Below are 21,834 nucleotides of genomic sequence, written 5' to 3' on the forward strand. Positions count from 1 at the left end.
TGAGATAATATTTTTAAAGGGCTTTGCAAACATCAAAGTGCCACATAAATACTAGCTAACTAGCTGGTAGCAGCAGCAGCAGAGGCAGCAGTAGTAGTAGTCATTTCATGGTGGTAGTGGTGGTAGTGGTGGTAGTGGTGGTGGTGGTGGTGGTAGTGGTAGTAGTAGTAGTAGTGGTAGTACTAGCAGTGGTGGTGGTAGTAGCTGTAATAGCGGGAGCATTAATAGTGGTAGTAATGGTAACAGTCATCATAGTATTAGTAACAATAGTAACGGTACTAATAGCAACAGTACCATTGGTAGTGGTAGTAATCGTAGTACTAGTAATAGTGGTAGTAGTAATAAGAGCTTGACACGTGCTTATGAATTGCTAGGCCCTGTTACCCTTCAGCCTTGAAGGCTGTGTCTTCTGTGGGAATTTTTACAGTAGGCTGAATAGTTAAGCCTCTAACTTCCGGTGGAGCAGTCGACAGAGCTTATCCCTATCCATTTATTAGGTCTTATCCGGTGACCCTGATCCAGGAGAAAGAAGACATTAAATTAACCTTTTGGGGAGACCGGTGTCCCATCCCTCCCCCATATTCACTCCTGGGGAGGGCATTGAGGGCCACCAATGGGATTATTCAGCAAGGGCCTCAGTGGCTATGAGGACATTGCTAGAATTAATCAGCTAACCATTCCAACCTTCCACTTTGCTTTTGCTAAGGGTGGTTGATTAACTTAACCTATTTTGTCTAATTAGTTAAGTTCTAATCACCACAATTGTGTCTGTGAGACACTTTCTCTTTTTGGGCGAAAGGACAAATTTAAATTTAGAGCTGAAACCCATCCCCATGTGGCCTCAGGGATCCTAAGCATGATTATAGAAATTGATATTAGGATAAAATTTTGAACAATTAGGGATAAGTATCTAAAACCCAATTAACCTTTCTGCAGTTTGCCCCATAGCAGCCAAGTTCCTCTCTCATTTTCACTTAGATGGGAATTAAATGAGATCTTTATCATGTACTACCAGGGACAAAAGTCAGGTTCTGGAAGAGCAATATTAAACAGGGCCCAGGAGAAATGGTGAGTAGTTAGGAGACACCCTAGCTTACTTGCAGGATGTGTGCTTTTTTTTTCTAATGATGGATTGTATTATTTCTCTCATTAGCATTTTAGTCACATGGGTCCTTTTTTGGGCTATTTTTTTCCCTCCAGAAGATCATATTGTAATTAAAATGTACTCCTTTACATCACAGGCTGTGCCCTCTTGATAAATGCGTTGTACCAACCCTCGCCTCCATTATAGACTAGTGTTGAGTGCCTGTTCTTGGGGGAAAGTCAGGCCCTTCTACCTGTGTTCACTGCCATTTTTCATTTTGGGGAAAGACGACAAAAAGTAAATGTCAACCCTTTCTTAAAATTGCTTTATGATTAAAGTAATTTCATCATATTAGCCTGCCACCATTAAGTCAGGGTAGGTTGTTCTGTGCTTTTGACAAACACTTTTCTCATTTAAATTATTGCTGAATGATAATAGAACTTGGCAGGATTGTAGGACTGCCTCCCCTCTACAGAGATATTTAAAGATATCAGGCCCACCCTGCTAACAGGAACCTCAGTGCCCCAACTGGCCCTGGTGACCCTGACCTTGTAGCCTTTCCTACTGATCTGTATGGGGAAGCAAAGCCACCATTTATAGCGTACACAAGACTGTGGTATTTTTCAAGTACTTTTCATCATAGTCATGGCTCCCTATTGCCTCTAGGATGGAATAAAAACACCCTTGTTTGACACTGCAAGACCTTCATAGCCTAGATTTCCATACTGATAGTGCAGCATTCTGAGTCTTTCACTTTCAAGCTGTGTCCAGTTGGAAACATTCCATGTCTTATCTTGTGACTTTCCAGGCTGCCTGTCATGCCTGGATAAATCTCCTCCCCAGCCTTTACAAGCCCAAACTTCTTTTAAGGCTCCCCTCAAATAATCCTCTCTTGATTGTTAGTTTATCCTGTCTATAGCTTGTCTGTGCATTGTGATCACAATGTTGTCTCTCTGATTAGACTGTGAACACCCTGGGAGCAGGGATTGTCTTTTGTCTTTTTTTGTACACCCAGGATTTAGCATGGTGCCTGGCACAGAGGAAGGACTGAATAAATAATTTATTATTTATAATTGTTATATCTAATAAGTTTATTGCCTGCCTGCCTGCCTGCCTGCCATCGTGCAAGTTACCTTTCCTGATTCCCCTCATTGCTAATTTCCTCCCTTCCCCAGATCACTTTGGGTTTATTTTGTGTATATCCTGTATTTATTTATCTGTGAACATATTTGGGTCTCCTCGATAGCATGTAAGATGCTTGAGGGCAGGGACTCTCTCCCTTTTTATATTTGTAGCCTTAGCCCATAACCCAGTGCCTGGAACATAGTTAGCAAATGAGTTTGATGGATCGATTGATCTGCAGAATCAAAGGTCCTTGTCCTGTATGTTCGTGCTGACCAGAGTGCTTGGCACATCGTGCATGCTACATAAATGCCTACTTTCTCTTTAGAGCCTGGATAATTCAATGGACTTTATTGGTTCAGTATTTCAGAAACCATATTTTTATTGCTTTCCCCATTTATTCTGTCTTTTAGATTTCAAAGCTCATTGACAGGCTAGGGCACTGTAATATGAAACAAAACAATTTTTTTAAGGTTCTAATGTTAGAAAACGTATCAGAAAGGAAAATTTTAAAATATGTACTCTTCTACCTTCTCCTTACTTAGAGCATGTGAGTAAAGGACTGGCTTTGTCATCAAATCTTCCTCCAAATTGTTCTGCTCTGTGACCCTGGGCAAGTCACTTGACTTTTAAGTGTTGAAGGGAACTCTCTGAGAGTGTAGGGTCATAAGATCATAGTTTTAGAGGGGTACGCACCTTCAAGGCCCTCTACTTAGACCCCTTCCCCCTAGAGGTGAGGAATAGAATGGTAGAAAGAAACCTCAATCTCATCTGTCTTCACACATGCCCCTCTAGTTACCATTCCCACAAAGGAGGATTAAAAGTTTGTAGAATGACCCCTTGAATTATATGGGAACATACACAGAGTATCCCGAAACTCTTAAGGCAGTTTTAAACTTTGATAGCTTTTAACTGTCCTAAGATTTTTGGGATGTCCGTATTTCTGGCTTTCATAATAAAAGATTATGCATAATAATTTTTTTTTTGCTTTTAGGTTTGGAAATGAAATGTTGCTATTTAATATCTGCCAGACCTTGGGACAGCCCCTTTCCCTCTCTGGTCCTCAGTGAATGAAAGGGATAGGACTAGATATCCTCCGAGGTCCCTCTTACCTTATGAGGGAGCTGATGACAGCGAATAAAGCACTAGGCCTAGAGTCAGGAAGACCTGAGTTCAAATTCAGACACTTTTACTAGCTGTGTGACCCTGGGTAAGTCATTTAACCTCTGTTTGCCTCAGTTTCTTCAGCTGTGAAATGGGAGAAATAATAGCACTTATCTTACAGGATTATTGTGATAATTAGAAGATAGAATATTTGTCATTTAGTAGGTAATGTATAAATGCTTATTCCCTCCCTTCTTCCAGAGAAGTTTACAACAAAGGATTGTAAGAATTGGCCGCACGGATCTAAAAATGTTGTTCGTTCAGTTGTTTTTCTCGTGTGTCTGACTCTTCACGACCCCATTTGGGGTTTTCTTGGCAGAGATGCTGGAGTGCTTTGCCATTTTCTTCTCCGATGGATTAGGACAAATAGGGTTCAGTGACTGACCCAGGGTCACGCAGCTAGTGAGTGTCTGAGGCCGGATCTGAACTCAGCTTCTCCTGATTCCAGGGCCGGCACTCCCTTCACTGCATCACCCAGCTGTCCTTATTAAAAGATACATGTCTTTTTTACAAATAAGTATATCATTATGTACATCAGAGAGTTAATAGCAACCAGGGAGAAAAATTGATAATTTGACTTGAATTGAAAACTGTAACAGCATGTTATTATGGATAGAGTCATTCAGTCGGACAGCAAGCATTTATTAAGCACCTATTATAGAGTTAGCACCATGGGCCCTCCTCTGTGCCAGAAGCAAAAGCATGATTTCTGCCCTTAGGCTTATCTCATAGGAAGAAACTAAGAAGCCCTGGGTTCCAGTCTGATTTCTGAAATATACTGGTCCTGTGACCCTGAGCAAATGCCTTGCCCTAGGCAATTCTTCTCCCTGATGTCATGGTCCTCTTCCAAAATGAAGGACAAATACAACCTGTGAGCGGACCAAGCTGCCTGAAAGGGGACCCAGCTAGCTGGGTAACTCAGCTCTCCCTCTCCCTCTCCTTCTCCCTTGGAAGGTAAACTTAGATGGCCAGAAGCTGCCCGTTTAACTTGGGGTTCACTGGCTAGATTTCTTTCTTTCTTCCTTTCTTCCATCCTTCCTTCTTTCCTTCCTTCCTTGCTTCCTTCCTTCCTTCCTTCCCTCCTTTCTTTCCATATTTTGGGCCCTCCTGGCTTAGAATAAATGTCAATGCTAATTGTTTCTCCTTGGAACAGCAACCCTGAGGGTCTTCCCCTCCCAGCTTGATTTTTTTTTCTTTTTTTTTTCTATTTACAGGGACGATCCCTTGACTCAGTTCTTAAAGAGTCTATTCACTAAATGGGCCTTACCTCACTCTAAGTGAATACATGAAAAGGCCTAAGCCTAAAAGGGCCAGGGTCTCCCATTGCATCCTGGGTCATCTCCAGTCATCCTGATGAATATCAGGTCACTGGACCCACATGGCTCTGGAGGAGAAAGTGAGACTGGTGACCTTGCACAGCTCTCCCTCACTCAAATCCAAGTCAACTGCAAGTCATGTCATCATTTCCCGGATGTCATGGTCCTCTTTGAAAACAAAGGACAAACACAACAATAACAGGGAAGGGAGCAACTTCCAGCATTTAGCAGAATGCCTAGCCCATAGTAGGTGCTTAATGTATGCTAGTTAACTGATGGACTGACTGCCAACCTACACTGGCAAAGTGAGTTTCCTCTCCTGCGAGTTCTCCATACTAATGAAATCACAGGCCTAGTCCTTATTCTTATTGATTTCTTTTTTTTTAGAGAACAGTTGTCATTTTTATAACTACAACAGCTTTTTGCAATAATATAGAAGATTTTTGGTTTGTTTAAAGCATCTGGAATTGTTTTCTTTTAGGGAGGACTGTTGTTTCTATAAAAAATCGTGAGAACTACATGGTTTCTCTCTCCCTTATTGATTTTTATGCAAATTATTTTTATATTTTCTTACTTTTAGAGTTATAATAATAATAACGCATTTATTTAGCACTTTAAGGTTTGTAAAACATCTTACAGATATTATCTCATTTTAGGAGATAATATTTTATCCTCACAACAACCCTGGAAAGTAGGCGTTATTATTTTCCCCCATTTTGCAGATGAAGAAACTGAGGCTCAGAGAGATTAATTGACTTGCAGAGGGCCCTACTTCTAGGAAGTGTCTGAGGAGGGCTTGCAAATATTCTGACTCCAGATTTAGTGCTCTGTCCCCTCTGCCACCTCGCAGCCTCTAGAGTAAGAATGAACTTTAGAGACCCAATTAAAGCAAGTGACCCGTCGAATTTAACCTTTCCAATTGTATTAAATATCCTGAAAGACTAATAATTTTTTTTCTATAGGTCCAGTGTCCATAGTTTCCTTTTTTGAACACTGGAATGCTCATGTAACAAATGCTTCTTAGAAACATTTATCTATTGAAGTAAGTAACTGAGAGGTAGAAAATCCCACCCCAAGACAAACCTTTTAGTTAATGGACAGTATACATGTGCTCATCACCATTGATGAAATCTGTTGTGATGATTCTGTTTCATGGATATTTCTTAAGTGCAGAGAACCACAGTAAGAACAGTGTCCTTTCTGTGATTTTGGAAACTTCTTTTTTCTGAAATCCAATAAGTAATTAGAAGTGAAGGGAGAGGCCCCAGACAAGGATCGCACTCCATAAGGGGTCATGTGCCACCGAATTACACATCTGATTTGTGGTTAGTAAAGGGCTCTGAGAAGTTTCTTAGAAAAACAGGACAGGTAGAATACAGAAAATTAGAAGGCTTTTAGTTAAAGGCCTGCTGACAATACATTTAAAATATAGGAGAAAAAAAAAAGACACAAGATGCCAATAAGAATTAAGATGAGTCTCCCAAAGTCTAACTAATCTAGTTTGCTTTCTCTCTGTAAACCAGGAGAAAACCAATTTGCCAGTCATCAGTGGGCCTTGTGATTTCGTTATGTCTAAAAGGAAAAGAGAATTTCCATTTAAATAAATGCATTCTCTAAATGAAGAAGTTTCTTTTGAAAAGAGAATATTCACATTAGGTTTTTTAAATTTTGTATTCCCATATGATTTTTTTTTGAGGAGTGAGGGGAGAGGGTGATTAATCTAGATCTGATATTACTGATATAGGGAACTCTCTCCTCTCATATTTATCGGCAACTGTTCTATAATTTGTAGTCTTAGAGCATTGTCTAGAACACTAAAAGGTTGGATGACTTGTCCAGGGTTCCACAGAATGTGGCAGTGAAGACTAGAGCCCAGGATAATGTGACTCCGTTGTTTGTTCTCTATCCACTAAGAACTGTGGTGACTTCTTCCAGGGTGATAATAGGGTCAAAAGAGGGACTTTGGCCTTTCTTGCTGAGCTCTCTCCAATCATCCTAATTGTAGGGCTGATCCACATACAACCTTTGTAAGCTGTTCTAGTGTGAATATGTCCATTCCCATCAAAAATATTATCTGTCTGTGTGATTTGGGGCAAGTCATTTAACCTCTTCCCCTCCAAAAAAAAAAAGGAAAACATTATCTGTGCTAGAATGTGTGTGTGTGTATGTGTGTGTGTATTTTACTGAAAATATTTTAAATTCAATTCAGTTCAATTAAGTGCTTACTACATACCAGTCATACCTGGTATAAGCTCTGGTTATACAAAGACAAGAATTGAAATGCCTTCTTTCCTCAAAAGGCCATCTACAATAGAATCTATATCTCTCAGATTTCCATTCTGGGCCTCCGTTTCATTGATGACCTCTTTCCTGGGCCCCTATGTTGGGAAGTCATTACCTCTCAATTGAATTGTCCTCCAAGTATTGTACCCCTTCTCCTTAACAATTCTGGAGCCTTATCTCCTGGAAACTGTGTGTCAATTGACTTCCCATGGCTCTACTCACCAACCAGTTAGCTTTCCAAATGAAAATACCCTTCCAAGGCTTCCACTGTCCTATTTGTACCCTCTCACCCTATTATAATAAAAGCTCCTTGAGTTCTGGGACCATCTTATCTTTTGTTTTCATATTCTTCATGCCTAGCACATAATAAATGCTTAATAATTTTTTTTCATTCATTCATTCATGTTGTCTGATTATGTTAAATAAGCCTTCAAATGCTAATTTAATTAGAACATGAGAGCTACAATAGACCTTGTAATATCCTGTAATTGTTTTCCTCTGTTAACATAAAAGAAAATTGAGACCCAGAGTACTTAAGTGACTGATCCCTTAGACAGTGAGCACATGGAGAACAGGGACTGCCTTTTGGCCGACTCACTGACTGATTTAAAATTCTGTGACTATTTATAGACAGAACTGGAACTCAAAACTGGAACCCTGATTCCTAGTCCATTGATCTTTCTACCACCTTGCTCTGGTACCTGGGAGCTATTTATTTGCTTTTGAAAAACCATTGGGAGTTTTAAAATTTCTATAGTGACTAATTTCTAAAATTGTCTTTTATCTTTTAATACCTAGTCAGCTTCTTTGCTGTTCAGAATTCTTTAAGAAGCGTATAGAAGGAAAAACCAGTGAGCAGGATGGGACTGGTTAACAGGAGTGTCACTAACCATATTAACTGAATTAATTCATTTAAACTTTAGGTCCCTTGACATCCTGATTTATAATTGAAATGCCTGACCTACTAAAATTTCTGTGGTCACAGAATCATATAATTACAGAGTTAGAAGTGACGGTCTAGTCCAATTCACACTGGAAAGAGAATATATGCTATCTTCTGCCCAACAAGTAGTCAGCCCATCTTTGATTGAAGACCTCCAGTGAGGAAGAACCCATCACTTTGGGCAGGGGGTGGTGGAAGAACCCATCACTTTGGGCAGGGAGTGGTGGAAGAACCCATCCCTCTGGGATGAAGAAGAGCCCATCCCTTTGGGGTAAGGAAGAACACATCCCTCACTTTGGGGGGGAAGAACCTATCCCTTTGGGGTGAGGAAGAACCCATAACTTTGCGGGGGTGACCAGGTCACTTTGGGAAATTTCAATTAGGGAGGTCTTCTTTATCCCAAGCCTACATGTACCTCTTTGAAAAATCTGTTCATTGATGGCTACCAGCTCTGCCTTTGTAGGCCAACCAAAAGAAATTTATTCCCTTGTCCACCTGATAGTGCTTTAAATACTTGATAACAATTATCATATCTCCCCCACCCCCACTTCCTGCCCCTTACTCCTAAACACACCTACAAGCTTCCCTTCTCCAGGCTAAATACCCCCAGTGCTTTCATCTGACCTTCAAATGGCACAAACTCCAAGTCCTTTATCATCTTGGTCTTCCTTCTTTGGACAGTCTCAAGAACATCCATGTTAAATATTTAGGGATTAATTGGAAAGCTTTTGCATAAATATTGGCTATTGATGCTTACTATTTCACCCACTAGAGGAGTGTATTTTAAAATTAATTATTTAAAGTCAAATTATCTAACAAAGGATCACTGTAAAATGAAAGGTAGAATTTGCTGCTCTGTTTCTCTTATTAATTGCGTGCTTACTTGATTTTAATATAGCTAAATGTAGTTACTTTCTTCCGAGTAACAGATAATTTACATACATCCAAACAATAGCCAAGCCGTACAAATGTTCTAGTCTTCAAAGAAAAAATAGGCATCTACTGATCACTGAGATGAGCTGCATGGTTTTTTTTTTCCTTCTTATTTTAAAGATCCAGCTGTCGCATCGCTGATTTCAGATTTCCATCAACTCCTATGAAATTCACTTCTGAAGTTCAGATTTGCATTTGTCTCAAAACTCCAGAAAGGCTCACCTGAGCTTCAGGAAAAGTGAGGGGTTGTTCATAGTTAAAAACTCTCCAAACAGATTTTATCAGGACTCGGAAGGGTGGGGGGATGGTGTTTGGAACCAGGGGAAGGGGGAGCCAGGAGTGAAGATCCATTTCTGGTCACAGCTCAGCTCTACCACCCTTATTTGTCTGAAAGGTATGATCTTAATAACCACGGGGCATGGGGGGCTTAGGGAAAGAAGCCCTAACCAGTGCTAACCAATTATGCTTCAATTCAAATATCCATCCAGAAGTAAGTCAGATGAGTGTAAGGGATAGTATCGGCTCTTCCTGCAATACATCATTAACAGACGTTGCTATGAAAGAGAGTAAGTACAGCAGAGTGGATAGAAGGCCAGCCTGGGAGTCATAAAGATCTGGATTTCATTAATGTCTCTGACATATATTAGCAGTATGGCCATGAGCAAATGACTTAACCTCTCAGTATCTCAGCAACACTTTAAGTGATAGATGAGTTATATAAGTGTAGATTTCAAGCAATGACCATTCAGTCAACCCCCCCCATTGTTGCAGAGGAGGAAACTGAGGCACAGAGAGGCTAAAAAGCATCTGAGGTAGGATAACCTATGTCTTCCTGACTTCCAAATTCCGGTGTATCATCTACCATGATCCACCATGCAATCTGTCTTTGAGTTAATGATCTGCACATTGCTGAAAGGGATTTTCCATACCTGGGGGTCCACATACCAAATGAAATCAAAGCTTTTGACAAGCACTCCAAGCACCAAAATGTTGTACGTATCTAGTAAACTATTCCCTACAGCAAGTATTTCTGCTTGTTAGGACAGTGAAGGGATTTCCCCAATGCCTCCTCCTCTCTTTGCCTGACATTGTAAGTACCGAATCATTTTTCCTGTGGCTTAGGGATGAAGCAGATTTAAGCCTCGCTCCATACTGCTTCCATATACAATCTGTGTGCTTAAATGCCATTCATGTTCAGGTCTGCTTTCTAAAGAAGCTTTTATTGTTACTCACCTATCCTGCCCATTTCAATGATTAGACTGGATTGCAAACATGGGTGTTTATTCTAACACAAAAGAATCTAAACCAGAGGTATCAGATTTTTTAAAAATTTCATTTGCTTATTGTGGGTTTACAAAATAAGCCAAGTTAAGCCTCATTCTAAGCGTAGTGTGCTTTCAGTACACCTATATTACATGCGTATTTGGTGAGGATTATATACCATGACACCTTTTTCACTCCTTTCTCAAAGCTACAGGGTAAAAAGAATGCTTGGAAAGGAGCAACTAGAAGCAATACTGGTTTAGTGGAGAGTGAAAATTTTATTTGTTTTATGTAAATTTCTCAAGAACTGTAACTCAGGGAAGAAGGCTGGGGCTTAGTCCCCAGATGCTGAAATATAAAGGGCACTGACAGTGTTTAAACTACTTCAGTGCAAAAACTAATTAAGGTCAGCACCAAGTGTTTGTTTTGTTTATTTTGGACAGGATGTGTGATTTCGTTGCTAGATGGAACTCCTAATAAGGAAACTCACTCCACCAGTGCAGATTAGCACCTAATGTACAACTTAAACTTAGTAGCACTAAGTTAGCCAATGAATATTTTTTGTTTACTGTGTGCCAGGCTCTGTGCCAAACAGTAGGAATCTAAATACCAAAAAAGATTCAAATTGGTTAAAAAGGATTTAAATTAGTTAAAATGTGAAGCTGCCTTATCATGTGGAATTCTTCCCCTTATAGCTTCCACAGCTAAGGTGTTCTCTATCTCACCTTCCTTTGAATCAACCACACTATGTCCCCAGGCCTTGGGCCTCCTTTACCCCCATTGAATTTATATTAAAGTTGATTTGACAACGTGTTTTGTGCAACTGACCTTGGTCATGTTTGGCAAAGTCTGTTGCAGTAGTGAAAATTGCTAGTAACAACTCTGAACGTGATCTATATAATATAATATAATATATATTATTATAATTATATATAATATATAATAATATAATAAATAATATATAATATAATAATCATTAATATTGTTATTAATTTCAATTACAATAATAACTCACAGTTATATAATTCTTTAGGTTATACAAAGTACCTTCATCACAACAACCCTGTGTGGTCAGTATTAATATCATTTAAAGATGGTGAAATTAAGACTCAGGGGAGACAGAGAGAGAAAGAAAGACAGAGGGAGAGAGAAAGATGGAACCCAGTATTACAGATGTGGTCTGACCAGGGCAGAAGAGTGGTCACTTTTCTTCACTATATAAATGACTAAATTAAATCATCAGTATGGATTTTTTATTCTACTGGTATAGATTAACATAAGTAACATAAGTAACAAACATAAGTAACAAAATTCATAATCTGATTGGCTAGGGAAATCCAGGACTCCCCTCGTTCTAGCTCTTTTTTTGTTTGTTTTAAAATTAAATATAAGGTATTATTTGCACATTTTGTTTCTTCACTAATATGGATAATTTATTTATTTTTATTTAGTATTTTATTTTTCCCCAGTTACATGTAAAAATAATGTTTAGCATTAGTTTTTTAAAACTTTTGCATGCCAAATTCTCTCCCTCCCTCTCCACCCCTCACCCCCACCATTCCCACCCCCACCTCACCCCCCCCGCTGAGAAGGCAAGCACTTCTATATAGGTTCTACCCACTGTCTCTTGCAGCAACCTTTACTTCCTTGACTGCCATGACACATTATTCCCTTTTATTAAGATTGTTTTCATTGATCAAAATCTCCAGATCTTTTTCGGACAAACTATTGTCTAACTATGCCTCTCCATTCTATACTTGTGAAAAAATTTTAAGTCTATATGTAAAGCATTGCATGCATCTCTATTCTGTTTAGTTAAATCTGATCTATTGCTCTGTTCTGTTAGGATTCTGGACCCCAACTGTGTCATCTTGTTACCTATTCCTCCAAAGCTCATGTCATCTGCAAAATTTACCTTCATCTAAGCCATTGATAAAGGAATTGGCTAGTGTTAGAACCACTTCACTCAAAATCTCCCCTCTATGCTGATATTAACCCATTCCTTAGGTCTGATCATTCAACTAGTTCTGAAACATTATCTATTCCGTATCTCTTCATGTTGTTTGCCAGGAAACCTTTAGAGACTTAGTTTACCTGGAATCTAGGTACATACTTTTATAGCCTGCCCCCACCCCTCCAACTAGGTGTCTACATCATGGAAAAATGAAATAAGGTTAGTCTGACTTATTTTATTCTTGATGAAGCCAGGCCGGCCTTTTAGTAGTCACTTTTTACTTTCTAAATGCTCATGAACTGTCTCTTTAACAATGTGGTTTTTTTTGTTTTTGTTTTGCCAAGAAGAGAGGGAGACAAACCTACTGGCCTACAATTTCCATATTATTTCCTTCCTTCCTTCCTTCCTTCCTTCCTTCCTTCCTTCCTTCCTTCCTTCCTTCCTTTTATTTGCCCTACTATAACATAACACCTTTCTTAGTCTCTAAGATTTATTAAAGGTCATTGTCAATACTTCAGTGGTCATGTTTGTCACTTCTTCTAGTGTCCAAGATTGTACTTCATCTGAACTTAGGGACTCAAATTCATTGTAGGCCACTAAATGTTCTTTTACCATCTTCTCTCTGACCTTCTCTCTCTGACTTCCCATTTACCATTTTTTATTCTATCCTTCCTAGTCCAAAGATCATTCTGCTTGGGTGGGAAAACAGAAGCCAAATGAAAGTTGAGTAAATCCTCAAGATCTGAAGAATCCTCGGTGACATAAATCCTAAGGTGGCCCTCAGGCTTATGGGAAGAAAATTTTTGAGGGAAATGATGACTGTTCAATATTAAAAAGTGAAATAGGCCATAGAGGTTTTTGTGGAAGGATACCAATGTTCTGATGGGTCTACGATCTAATTGATATATCAATCCATCAACCAACAACCATTTATTAAGTATCTATGATGTGCCAGGTGCTGGTGATACGAAGACAACAGCAAAATGGTCTGTGTCCTCATGGAGCAAACAGTTGATTTATTTATAGTGTAGTTTAATATTTAAGTAATATTTAATATTAATGGTTATCTAAGAGAGCAAATATTCTCTTCTATGTCCATTAAGCCACAGTCTATCAATATACATACATACATGTACACACAAAATTAGAATATTCTCTGTTTCTCTGCCTCTGTTCTGCTTTTTCAGACATGCCAGGAATGTCTTTGTTAGCCCTAGTTTCAGAAAGTTCAGATGATTTCCAACAACATGTTTGTTGTTGTTTGTGCATTTGCTTTTTATTGCTTGGAACTATTCCATATCTCTTAATCATATTTACTTAGGAAACCATTAGAGACTTAGTTAGGCGGACAGTAAGCATTAATTAAGCACCTACTATGTGCTGGGCATCATGCTTAGTTGAATACTTTGCTGGAATCCAACCTTTTCTTTCCCCTCCTTGAGTCTGAAAGTACATTTTAATCAGTGCAGAGAACTACTAGTTTGTTATCTCTTTCTATCCATACTGATCACCACCTCATCTGTCACTTGGCTAGGTAGGGACAGCTGAGTAGTACAGTGGACAGAGAGTTGGACCTGGAGTCAGAAAGATCAGAACTGAGATCTGGCTTCAGAGACTTACTAGCTGTGTGCACCAGTTATTAATTTAACTTTGGTCTGCCTCAGCTTCCTCATCTTTAAAATGGGGTGATAATAGTACCTACCCCCCCCCAGGGTACTTATAAGTATAAGATGAGATAATACTTGCTTTGCAACCTTAAGGTGCTATATAAATGCTAGCTATTATTACTAGGAGGAGGCAGAGGAGGAGGAAGTAGATAGAGGGAGGAGGTAGAGGAGAGGGAGAAGGAGGAGGAAGGGAGGAGGAGGAAGAGTCATTGTCTTTGAGGCTCATCAGAAAAAGAGAAGTTAAGTGATTTCCTCTGGGTCATCAAGCTAAGAGCTAGTATATGTCAGAGGTGAGCCTTCCAGACTCCAACATGCTGCCCACTGTGCTACACTGTCTTTCATCAATTTACTCATTATAGGTAAATACTACTACATTGAAAACATTTGGATTCCCTGGTCGGTTCATGGAAATGGGAGTTAACTTATACTGCTTTCCGGAAATAGTCTGTGAAGGGAGGTTTAGGAACTATTGACATTTCTTCTTCTTTCATCCTAGGGAATTTGCTGTTGATTGAGTAAGAAGCCCTGGATAATTGAAGTAACTCACTTGGGAGCCCAATGCAGAGGCAGGGAAAGTACCTGGTTTAATGGAAAAGAATTGATGAAATAAAATTAGGAAATCAGATCTACTGATAATGAGAACCTAAGTGTTCTAATAGCATTTAGCACTGTCAGGGGAGAGCTGAGTTCATTGCCCTGGATAGGAATCTCCTGCTAATGAGGATAAGCTCATTGCAGAGAACTATCCCTGGATCATTCAAAATCCTTCTCCCCAATTCTCCATGCAGGACAAGTGAAAAGGAGAAGCAAGAGCAAAGCTATTTGCCAGAGTCCTAAAAGTACAATGCATCTAAATATACTCAAGGCTGCAGAGTACACATGTGCTCTGCTAATTCAGAGTTTAAAAAATATATCGCAAGTCCTTGAGATCATATTCTTTTCAGGCTTCGAGAGAGAAACTATTTGGCACACTCATTATGAGTTGGATCATTTGATGGAAATAGTAGAGAAAGAATAGATAAATATTTAATCCCCACCAGTCCTGAAGCTCCTCCTCCCCTCTCCCCATCCATGTTCCAGGAAGTTCAATTCTGGGTACATTGTAGATTTGTTCAATCATCTGAGAAGTCTAGGGACTTTTCAAGCCAAGGGTCACAAATCCATGCTGCCCAAATTGATTTGTCCCCTATGTTTACACTGTGAAGTAGGCATAAACTTTATGTAAAGGAAATGCAAGATATTTATTGTTGGTTTTTTTTTCCTTTGGAGGGGGAAAGGCAGGACATTTGGGGTTAAGTGACTTGCCCAAGGTCATACAGCTAGTAAGTGTGTCAAGTGTCTGAGGTCAGATTTGAACCCAAGTCCTCCTGACTCCAGAACTGGTGCTCCACTCAATGCGCCACCTAGCTGCCCCTATGCAACATATTTATAGTAGACAGTAGGGAGGAAAAGCTAAGTACATGAGAAAAAGCTTTAAGTAGGAGATTGCTTTTGAGGAGGGAATATGCTCTGGTCACAGCTGACATCCTATGCTAAACAGGAGACTGACTTTTGTTTGCAAGGGAGGGCAAGAGGCCCCCTTTAGCTGGACTGTAGAATGCATGAGTAGATTGTAGCCATATTATAAAGGGATTTAATTAACAGAATATATATATATATATATATATATATATATATATATATATATATATATCCACACATACATACATATATACACACACGTGGATGTATAGACACACACAAATCTACATATACACACACACGATGGAGTATAGAAGTGAATTATCAATCAACAAACATTTAAGCATCTACTTGATGCTAACCACTGAAGATACAAATACAACAAATGAGAAAAATCCAGAATGGCCACGAGCTTACAGTCTAGTAGAGGAGATCTAAAAGATTCAATTAATAAGTTCATATAGAATAAATATAAAGACCACTATATAAGGTTCCCTAAGTATTAAAAAATTCATATGTTCAAGTAGATCTGTGATCCCATCAATTTCTCTATCATGGTCCTCATATGCTGTCTTTAGCCTTCCCATCCCTTTCAGCTTCCTTTTATGGGTGGCCATTACTCATTGGAGTATAAGCTTCTTGAGGGCAGTAACTTTCTCTTTTTGCTTGTATTTGTATTAGTACAGTGCCTGACACATAGTTATTGCTTAATAAGTGATCTTTTCCCATTACTCTGGAGGTCTTCCTTGCTTTGTCTCAATATCATAAAGGTATTGGTGGAGCACTATGGCTGACCCTATCATCTCTCACCCATGCCTGGTGATCAGTGCATCTTCTCTTCCTGCCAGAACATCCCTTGGCATCACCTTTTCCTCTTGTTCTTCTTTGGAGTTCCTCATTGGTTCTACACCTCACAGTACTCACATCTACCATGAACTTGTCCATTATCTTCTATGATATCCTCATCTTTAGTTTTGAAGGCAGTAATGTTCCATGGTAACCCAAGGAATTAAATGAAGGTTGTATGTATACACCCATACATAGATATATACGTGAATGTGTGTATGCACACATGTATGTACATAGACAAGTATCTTGAAATATATTACATAAATACATAAATATACATATATGTACTCATACATATACAAATATTTGCATACATATATTGTATGCAATATTGTATAAGAATTAATTGTATAATAATAAATAGATATACATAAACTATGGAAATCTTTTGCTGCTTCAAAATAAGCCACAAGATAAAGAAAAAAAATACAATATATTATTAAACAAAGACTCATTGATCATCGATGCCTGCCAATAAGTCTGTCTTTGGCCTATGTTATTGCCTTAACTTTTCATTCGTTGGTTTCTTTCTTTTCTTAAACTCTGAACTTAACAAACACCAAATAAAAGGAACATTTCCCCGTACCTTGTAGAATAGAAAGAGCTTTGAACATAAACTGAATCTTTATTATCTAGAGCTTACCTTTCTTTTTAAGTAGATAATAAACTCCTCATGTAACTTTCACAGCTGCCCTACTTATCTGTGATTCCTTTTGGCATTTATTCTGCTCAGTTCTCCTTGTTTTAGAACCTCATTTCTCTCTCCTCCTTTCTCCCACTCTTTCAGTGAAAAAAATAAAGAAAGATAAAACCCTTGTCAGACTTATGCGTTGTTAAGAAAAAGCAAAATTCCACGTTGGTCGTGTTCAGAAATGTGTTTCATTCTGCATCTTGAATCTCTCACTTCTCTGCCAGCGAGTATACATGGCTTAGCTCTCTTATATGTCCTGAGATGGTCTCCAAACTTTAATACCACCATGCCTATGAGATACATTGTAGGTAGAGAAATAAAAAGGAAAGAATCCAGGTAAGAAGCATATGTTCCTGTTTTTGTTAGCAAAAGCCCAACACAAAGTGAAATCTGTAGCTGTAGGAAGGGTTCTAGATTTAGAGTTATTCTGCATGGATAGAATGTAAGCTCTGCCAATTACTAACTGAAAAACCTGGGAAAGTCAATTCATCATCCTGGCCCTCAATTTTATCATCTACAAAATGAGAATGTAGAGAGAGCTACATGAACTTTAACGTCCCTTCTAGCAGTGCTCTCTCTCTCGGCTTTTCTCTGTCTCTGTGTCTCTGTCTCTCTCTGTTTGTCTTTGTCTATCCTCTGTGTCTTCTCTGTCTCTCTGTCTCTATCTCTCTGACTCTCTCTGTCTCAACTGAAAAGAGAGCCTTAGTAAAAGAGGATTCATATTCCAAGAAACAAGAATAAATAAATAGAAGGTACCCTTCTAAGACACTAAAAAACAAGAAAAAGGCCTCCAATGCTGCATTAAGTTGATCTTGTATGGAGAGTTTATGGGAAAACACAGACAAGAATTACACAGAGTGTGAAGTCATGGAAAAGTCACAATCTGTGTAAGTGGGAGAAACCCTCATACCAATAAAATCAGAGAAGTAGCATCAGAAAGCACAAACAAGGAAGGCAATAGACTGATATGAGAAGGTGCCTTGTCCCTAGAATTGTGGCAGATCAGGTGTGTGTTATCTAATTAGAACACTAGTGCTTTGCTCATTAAATGGGGCTTGACGATTTGTCAAGATTAAGTATCTTTTCAGTAGTATTAGATCCCATGAATGTTGCATACATCATGGAATAAACCGTTAATCAGGTATATTTCACTGCCACATCTTCTACCAGAAGTTAGCTGTTACAATGATAGAAAGCCAACTACAGTAACTAAACATCCAGGAAGTAAAAGAATTTGAAAAGGCTAGCTTATCACTTGCCTTGCTGAGCTCCCAGTAACTTAATAATAGATCTTAAGAGCAGAAAACTGTGTTAAATCTTTGGAAGGTTACACAGAAGCATTTGGCATTTCACTCTGCAAGAGATGACCTCCTGAGATCTCAAGACAGAAAGAAAGGATTCCTTGGCCATAATGCAGCTCTTTGGCTGAGAATGTGAGATGACAAAGAAGTGACAGATGAATGTGCCAATGTACTAAAGTTAAAAAGAAAGGGGGGATTATTTTAATAAGGTATTAGGATGTTTGGGGAAGCTTGGCTGGGTTTCTTTTATTTTTATGTATAATACATCTGTGGTTTTAAGATCCTCTATTTTAAAAGTAAATTGTGATAACATTTAAAACTATAGGAATAGTTAATGTACCCATGAGAATAAAATTTCCATTTTCTAAAGGCTTTGTTATGTATTTTTTAGTAAGTCATGTTTTTCTCCCCCCAAGAATTTATACAGTTTTCAACATGGGATACAAAACAGACAGCCTCAGTTTTCATAAGCTTGAATGTTTTTGTGATAAAGAATTGTTGAATCCATATGGTCTGTCAGCTTCCCAGAAAGAAGGCTGCAAGAGGCAGAATGGAATGGGGTCTTGGTCAGTGCTCAGCCATAACTGGAATAGACAGAGCAGGTTCTTGACCTCGACTTTATTCCTGGGTTCGGGGGGGAGGGGCGGGGAGGGGCAAGGTAAGGGTTAGAAGTATCTCAGATTCTCTTTCATAAGTGTCCCTTTGCATAAGATCATAGGTCTGTAGTGGGAAGAAACCTAAGAATTCATCTGGGTCCATCCCCCTTTTTTATCCAGATAAGAAAACTGAGTCTCAGTGATAACAACTAACTTGAACAAAGTTACAAAACTATTTGGGAATTAGAATTGGAAAGGAGTGCGCCATGTATTTCCATCGTGCCTTGTCTTTAAGCATTACATTTTCCCTTTCAGTAATCTCACTTAATTTCCTGGCAAGGTAGGCAGGACAGGTGGTAACCTTTGGATTTCTTAAATTGAGGAGATAATCATAAAGCTAGAAAGAAAACCTGGATATCATAATACTATGTTCTTCTAGGGGTTCTCTCTCTCTCTCTCCTCTCTCTCTGTCTCTCTCTGTCTCTGTCTCTCTCTCCCTCTGTGTGTGTGTGTGTGTGTGTGTGTGTGTGTGTGTGTGTGTGTGTATGTGTGTGATGGACCCCTTTGGCAGTCTAGTAAGGTTTATTTATTCCTTTTCAGATTGTTTGTAAATGCTTAAAATAAAATATGTAGATCACAAAGGAGTCCCTTTTGTAGTTATAGTTTTTTTGGAAATTAAAAACAGAAAATTCACAGACCAGATTGAGAACTCCTATTCCAGGTTATATTTCTCCCAGTATGAAACCGTGAAAAAGAAAAAAGTTAAGTGTAATGCTTTTTGTCTGGTCCATATTGACTATAGAACACTTAGAGACAGTTTTAAACAAAAATATTTATTCTTCCTTTTTAAATTAAATATCATCAAAAAACATTTTGATATATGCTAAAGAACTTACACAGACTTTTAGGAGGCACAGTGGGTAGGGCACTGGGCCTGGAATCTGGAAGAGATGAGTTGGAATCCAGCCTCACATACTTACTAAATGTGTGACCTTATTAAGTTGATTAACCTCGGCTTACCTCCCAATTCCTCAACTATAAAGTGATGATAACAATAGCAGAAATCTCCCAGAGTTGTTGTGAAAATAACATGAGATGATATTTGTAAAGTGCTTAGTAAACCTTGAAGTACTGTATGAATGCTGCCTCTAGTGGTGATGATGAAGATAATATGAACTCACAAATTTCTGTTATATCATTCTTAACACTGTATATTACATTCTTATAAGTTAGTGACAAAACTGGTTTTTGTTTCCTCTTTTGAATTAAAAAAATTCTTCTGTACATTAGAGATACACTTGTATAATAAGTTTTGGAGCTACTATCCCAAGCTTCTATTTGTACTGTCATAATGGGTCTCCACAGATTGGCTACTACGTATTCCTTCAAAGTTCTGAGGGGCTTGGGTGTAGTGTTTGTTTGTTTGTTTGTTTGTTTTGTTGTTTTTCAGTCTCGTTGCTCAGGAGCCCCCATCAGTGTGTCCCTCATCAACATTCAGTTCAGCTAGACAGCCAGACTTTATTTTTAGTTAGCTAAGGTGGCATAATATGAAGAATTGGTACAAAACATCCTCCAAAGCATCTATGATATATTCCCCCATGAATTTATTCAGATTCCAGGGGAAAGAGGGCTCCAGATTATCTGGCTTATGGGGTAAAGGGGTAAACCCATACCTCTTGACTACCTGAAATTCTTCTAGTTTTCTACCAAGCTCCCTGTAAAGTCATAAAGCCACCCTTCCTCCTACGTTTTTCCTCATATATTCTTGGCTCTCAAAGTAGACCCTGCTGACAAGTCTACTTTGCTCTTCCTGAGACATTTCTAGGACACTGATGAAAAGTCCAAATGTACTTGGATATTTTTCAGCTTTGGAGAGTCTTTTACTATATGGGTGGGGGCAGAGGCACTGGATGAGTGAGAGGCACTCTAGAAAAACCACTGAATTTAGAATAAAAAAAAAAAAACCTGAACTCCTCGATCTTCCACTTCTCCCTCTTCAACCTTCAGAAATTCACTTTATTTTTCTGGGTCTCAGTTTCCTCATCTGTGAAATGAAGGGACTGGCCTATCAGGTCTCTAGAACCTCTTCCAGCTGTGTTACTATGAACCTTTGACCATAAATCCTCATTTTCCTTCACTTAGAGCTTAAGAATTCATTAATCATTTACTGTTGTATAAGGCACTGTGCTAGTTGCTAGAGAAATGCAGGCAAAATTGGGAGGAGTTTCTTACATTTGGAATGAAAGGATTTTATGCGGAGATTTAGAAGTTAGAACTCTGAAATAGAAGTCGAAGTATCTATATTCAAATCCTGCTACTTAGTACCTGTGTGACCTTGGGCAAGTCACTTAGTTTCTTTATTTGTAAAATGAAGAGGTTGAACTAAGTAACTTCTGAGGTCCCTTTCAGCTCTAGATTAATCATTCCATAATTCTTTCTAAGCATAAATCTATGATCCTATGATTTATCCTGACACCAGACTTTCATTTTTTTTCAAGGCTCCCCCCTCACCCTGCAATGGTTCTTTGTTTATAAGACAAATTATACCATTCATGAAAGTAGTGTTCACCCCTACTCAGCTATGACGAGGGAACAAAGTAACTTAGCAGTATTCGTATTTCATTTACTCATCTGTTTTATCCAACCACATTGTAATCGTTTTGTCAGGAACAATGTGAATAAGACCTGTAGTACTAAAGATTAATTGATCTAAAGATGGGAACTACAACAAAAAGCCCTTGTTTCTTTTGTGGTGGGATGGTGGAGGAGACAGCAACAAAAACAGAAAAAGACATGTCCTTAGCTCCAGTATAGGAAAAGTAGATATCATCCCCAGATTTGTGACATCGTTATCAACAGGCTTCTTTCTACCAGCTGGTTAAGCTGGAGGATGGATGCTGGAGGTCCTCAAATGACCTGTCTCACTTATGTTAAGAATGAGGGGAGTAAAGGAAAAAAATAGGAGGTCAGGAAAGGGAGAGATTGTCAAATTCAACTTCCCAGTGAATAGAAGTAAGTGAGGTTTAGTGAGGTGACATTAAGGATCATGCCACTCAAAAGGAACTCGTTCTTAGTGCTATCCTTGACTATTTGTGGGAGCCCAGAGAGGCTGTGTCAAGAATGATGATTTCCAATTTCATAAATGTTATATTTTCACTTTTGCCTGACACTTCAAAATTCTCTTCCTTTTGGTCCTAACACTTATCA

The sequence above is a fragment of the Trichosurus vulpecula genome, chromosome 9 (assembly GCF_011100635.1).
Source record: "Trichosurus vulpecula isolate mTriVul1 chromosome 9, mTriVul1.pri, whole genome shotgun sequence".
Lineage (NCBI taxonomy): Eukaryota > Metazoa > Chordata > Mammalia > Diprotodontia > Phalangeridae > Trichosurus > Trichosurus vulpecula.